The following is a 5,937-nucleotide window of genomic DNA, read 5'->3' on the forward strand; positions in this document are numbered from 1 at the left end:
ATTCTTTCTCTATACCTCTTCCTCGACTTCGACCTCTACGTCTATGTCTACCTATACCTATACTTATACCTATACCTATATGCATACCTGTCCCTATACATATTCAGTTTGTATGTTGTTTGTGTGTGTGTGTGTAGATTTTTTTATTGTTTTCTATATTAAAAGTTTAATCACATTATGAATAAAGGACGGACCAAAAAGCAGCAGATGGGGTGACAGTGGCAGTTCAGCTTGGTAGACATAGGATCATCAATATCGGCTCTGTTTAATTTATGTAGATATGACAAGATTCCAGAATGAAGGTTGCATAGTGGAGTGTACTCAGGTGGAAGTGGGGGGATTCCATACCAATGAAATAATTTTTCTTTTGCTTTTCAAAGAGAAGAGCGAACTGGGGGGAGGGGTGGACAGGGAGAAAAATGCAACAATGAATGTGTGGAAATCCAAAATTTCTGTAAATGTTCATTAAAATTAATTTTTAAAAAATTAGAAAAGGGGGGGGAATGTCAATTGCTTCCCATATATCTGCCATGTGCACTTCAAACAAGTCCTGAACATCATTGAGTGTTTTGTTATCACTCTTATCAAACATACAGCTGATCGGTAGGCTTTTTTTATGCTAAAGCAATCCACAGGGGCTGCTCAATGAGGGTAGTTATTGGAATTTTTAGGAATATCATATTTGAATACAATGTTGAATTTCTATATGTCCATCACCAGGCCAAAAAGGTTGGTGGCCACCATGGTGTTACTAGAAATCCAGGAACTGCTGATATCAGGATAAAAGCTCCTTCTAGGCCATATCCGCATGGATGGCTATGGCCGGAAAGTTCTGCTCTACAAGGAGCTGAGCCAGGGACATAGAGTGCTGTAATGGCCTCATGAAGATCATCTGGCTGAACTCCAGCATGCCCAAGAGGTCAAAGGGTTCTCAGTTCTTTTCACTGTCCTTTAGCTTGATGTAGTATTGTTGCAGTCCATGAAGTATGAACTTGGTCTCATTGTCCACAAACACCTGCATGTACTTTCTACATACGATTTGGATGTTCCTTCCTAGCATTATTGCTGAATATCATGCAGTACTTCTAATGGTACATCAAGCTAGGAAGATCTCCTGCTTAAGAAGCTTCTCCAGCATCTTGCGTAATATGATACACTTCACATTCTTCAGGATGAGACCCTTGTTCCCTCCAAGGACTAGAATGTGGTCTGTAGTACCCATGATGATGTGTGGACAGTTCTTCTTCAGCACATCTTCATCCTTATTGATGGAAAGACACTGGAGAACACTGATATGTACTTGAAGAAGGGCTCATACTCTTTTCTGTTGTGGAAGTCCAACTTTTGAGTGTGACACATGACCAGGATTGTCACTTGTCCATTGACTGGCTCGATTGTACCAGCAGGGTGGCCGGTACAAAGATGGCTCTCTTGTCTTTTCCAGACTTAATTTGGCATGGGACATCCATCCTCAGAATGGTTTTGGGAGTACGCTCGTGATAGACCTCAGATGGAGTCTCAAAGCCATAGGCCACAATGACCATCAGCAGCTTCAGCTTTAGCATGAAGTCCCAGAAACCAGAGCCGTGGCTAGGTATTCTTGATCCATTTCTCCAAGGGAGCTGGAGTGCTGGGGGAGCCTGAGGCTCTTCATCTTCCTCATAATCCAGTAGCTTGTTTTTCATATCTTGTTCCATCATAGTGCTGGTCCTCTGACAGCTTCCACATGCTGCCTGTAGAGCAAGCAAATATCAGTTACCAGCCATGCAGGCTGACTGGAACAACAGTCCTATAAGACTCTAGAAACTTCTTACTCTCTATGTTCAATAGGTCACTTGAGAAGCTAGACTATATCAAAAGAATATGGTATCAGGATTGGTGGAAAACTCATTAATAATCTTTGTTATGCAGCTGACACAAACTTGCTTGCTCAAATTGAAGATTATTATAAGACTTGGCTGCAGAAAATTAAAAACCACAGACTTCTGAATGGATTATGTTTAAAACATCTGGCAATTGTTGTTGTTAGGTACCATCACTCATAGCAACTCTATGAAAGAAATATCTGAATTCTGTTCCATCCTGTGTCATCCTCACACTTACTGACACACAAGAGCCCCTTGCAGCAGCCAATTCATCTACTTGAGGGTCTTTCTCTTCTTCAATGACCCTCCACCCTACCCAGCGTCATTTCCTTCTCTAATTAATAGTCCATCATAGCAACATACCCAAAGTAATCTAAACATCTAGAAAACAATAATCTTCAGAACAGAACCAATAGGCAACATATGATAGATGGAGAAGAGATTGACGTTGTTAAAAGTTTCATTTTACTTGGATCCAAAGTCAACATCCACTGTAACAGTAGCAAATAAATAAAACGCTTTGTTATATTGGACAGATCTGTCATGAATTAACTCTCCAAACTACTACAAAACAACAATGTCAGTTTAAAGAGTAATACGCTTCTGATGCAATCTATGATATTTTTATTTGTTTCCTAAGCATATTTGAAAGTTGTCCAATGAATTAAGATGGCAGAGTTTTGTTGTGGTGGTGCTAAAGAAGACTACTGAATGTTCCACGGCCACTCTAGAGACTAGATTTCTTAGGTATGACATCTAATTGTGAAAACTGGGTGATCTTTATAGACAAAGTCACATACTTTGGGCATATAGTCAGGAAGCATCAGTCCTTGGAAGAACAAATTATATTAGGAAAAGAAAAGTGTGAGCAAAAGAGAGGAAGACCCTCAACATAAAAGATTGGCACAATTATTATAACAAATGGGCTCAAGTATATCAGAAACTGTTTAACACAATTCAGGCAAGGACAAGTTACACATATGTTGTTCATGGGGTTGCTAAGGGTTGTAGTGGACTTGTCATCACATAAAAACAACTGTTTGGGGAGGAACGAAGATGGTGGCACTGGAGAAAACAGCATAAGGAGATGGGGGAGCTGCAAGCTACATAGAAACTGGCCACCAGAGAGATCAACACAGCACACAGAGACCGATGTGGCATGATATGGACAGTAGGAATTTGAGACATAATTTTTAGTAAAATAAATAGTTTGGGATCCACAGGAACAGTGAGCTGCGGACCCTGACGGAAGCTGTCAGCCGAGCCACTCTGGGACCAAACCTTCAGGAGTGAGTAGGTCAGTAGGAATTTGACAGCATTATCTAGGGCTCTGCCAACCCACCAGAAGCAAGTGGGTCATTAGGAATTTGACTGAGTTTGAATTTGACTCCTAATCAGGAGTATCTTGATCTGTCTTAGCTTCAAGAGGCTACTCTCATGGGCCCTGAACTGAACCTCCCCTTGAGTCAGAAGTTCAGAGCAAGAAGCAAAATCAAAAAGGAAAAAAAAAAGAAGAAGAAAATCTAAGAATAATGTGGGATATCATCAAGAGAAATAACATGTACATCATCAGAATCCTAGAACAGGAAGAAGCAAGTAAAGGCACAGAAAAAGTTTATGGAGGAATTACTAGTGGAAATATTCCCAGGCATAATGAAGGAGAGAATATATATTCAGAAGTTGAGCCAACACTATATAGAATAGACGCCCCCCCCCGAAAAAAAAAAAACCAACAAAACCGCACCAAGGCATATCAAAGTCAAATTTTCCAGAACTAAAGATAAGGAGAGAATTCTGAATGTAGGGAGGGAGAAACAACAAGGAACCTGTAAGAGAGAGCAGATAACACTAAATGCCAATTTTGTAATAGAAATCATGCATGCAAAAATACAGGGCAATGACCTATATTGAACATTCAAAGAACATAACTGTCTACCAAGAAAACTATACCCAACAAAATTATCCATCAAATATGAAGGAGAGATTAAAATATTCCTAAAAAAAGCAGAACCTAAAGGAGTTTGTAAAAATAAAATCATCATTACAAGAAACACTGAGAGATGTCCCTCTACAGAGGTGCCACAGAAAGCAGAATGGACTAAAGTAACTAGTAGTAACATCAAAAAGAACTCAACAAAAATGATAGCAATAAAACCTTGCCTCTCAATAATCATACTGAATGTGAATGGTTTGAATGCACCACTGAAGAGAAAATAGTAGCAGATTTAATAAAAAAATAAAATCCTTCAATATGCTATCTATAAGAGACACACTTGAAAAATGAAGGTAAAGAAAAGCTAAAATTAAAAAGGTTTAAAAAAAACCACCAAGCAAATAGGAACCAGAAAAAAGCAGAAATAGCAATATTATTTATAAAATAAATTTCAATACTAAAACCATCACAAAAAGCAAGGAAGGTCACTACATAATGTTTAAAGGGTAAATAGAATAAGAGAACTTAACAATGAAAACTACTGGACCCAATGGACCAATTCAGCAAAGTAGCAGGATACAAGATCAACATACAAAAATCAGTTGGAATTCTCTACAGCAACAAAAAGAATACAGAGCTGGAACTAAGAAAAACAATGCCATTCACAATAGCTAATCACAAGATTAAATAGTTGGGAGTAAATGCAGAAGCACAAAGGAGCTATTCAAAGAAAATTACAAAACATTACTACGAGAAACAAAAAGAGACTTGGAAAAGTGGAAGAATATCTCTTGCTCAGGGATAGGAAGACTCAATATTGTGAAAATGGCAATACTACCAAAGGCAATTTACATGTTTAATGCAATCCCAATACAAATACCAATCCCATTCTTCAACAAAATGGAAAAGTCAATCTCCAGTTTCATTTGGAATGGAAAGAATCCCCGAATAAGCAAATCACTCCTTAAAAATAGAATAAAGGTATGAGGTATCTTACTCCCTGATTTCAAATCCTACTACACTGTCATGGTGGTAAAGACATAGTAGTACTGGTACAATGACAGACACATAGATCAATGGACTATAATTAGAACCAACAAATCAGCCTATCTATATAGGGTCAACTGATTTTTGACAAGGAGATGAAATCAATTAAGTGGGGTAACAACAGCCTTTTAAACAAATGGTGTTGGCAAAATTGGAAAACTCTCTGCAAAAGACTCAAGCAAGATTCACACCTCACTCCGTATACAAAAACCAACTCTAGGTGGATCATGGACCTAGAAATAAAACCAAGGACTATAACTTTATTAAAGAAAAGTTTGGAAGAACTCTAGAAGTCCTAATCCACAACATAAACAGTCTTCCAAGCATCTTGAAAATCTACAACCAGGAGAAAATGAAATAGGTAAATGGGACTTTCTAAGAATCAAATCTTTAGGAACATCCAAAAACTTCTACAACAGGATAAAAAGGGAAGCCACAGACTGGGAAGAAGTATTTGGGAATGACCTGTCAGATAAGGGACTTACATCTAGAATTTATAAAATGCTTGAGCACCACAAGATAAAGGTAAACAACCCAATCGGAAAATGGGCACAGGATGGGAACAGACACTTCACTAAAGAAGACATTCAGATGGCCAACAAACACATGAAGAAATGTTCAAAATTCCTAGCTCTAGAAGAGATGCAAATCAAAACAAATATTAGATATCATCTAATCCCAGTAAGAATAGCACAATTTAACAGAACAGGAAAAATCAAATACCGGCGAGATTGTGGAGAATCTGGAACCCTTATTCACTGTCGATGAGAGTGTAAAATGGTTCAACCACTTTGAAAGGCAGTGTTGTGCTTTCTCAAAGACTTACAAATAGAAATACCATTTGATCCAGCAATTCCACTACTGAGAGTTTATCCTAAAGAAACTATAAATGCCATCCAAGTAGATATATGCATTGCTGTTGTTGTTGTTGTTATGTGCCGTTGAGTCGCTTGCGACTAATAGCGACCCTACGTACAACAACCCTAAACTCTGCTCTGTCCTGTGCAAATCGCAATGTCTCTGACACTCCCATCCCAATTATCCCAGTCACTGAAACAATCCACCTCATAGAGGGCCTTCCCCTCCTGCACC

At 38.5% G+C, this 5,937-nt stretch overlaps 1 pseudogene; it reads right to left on the reverse strand.

The window, feature by feature from the left end:
- Positions 1–478: 478 nt before the first annotated feature.
- On the reverse strand, positions 479–1,700 carry LOC102844816 (annotated as a pseudogene).
- Positions 1,701–5,937: the final 4,237 nt, after the last annotated feature.

This window comes from Elephantulus edwardii, unplaced genomic scaffold (assembly GCF_000299155.1).
Source record: "Elephantulus edwardii isolate Elephantulus edwardi_28Jun2011 unplaced genomic scaffold, EleEdw1.0 scaffold00187, whole genome shotgun sequence".
Classification (NCBI taxonomy): domain Eukaryota; kingdom Metazoa; phylum Chordata; class Mammalia; order Macroscelidea; family Macroscelididae; genus Elephantulus; species Elephantulus edwardii.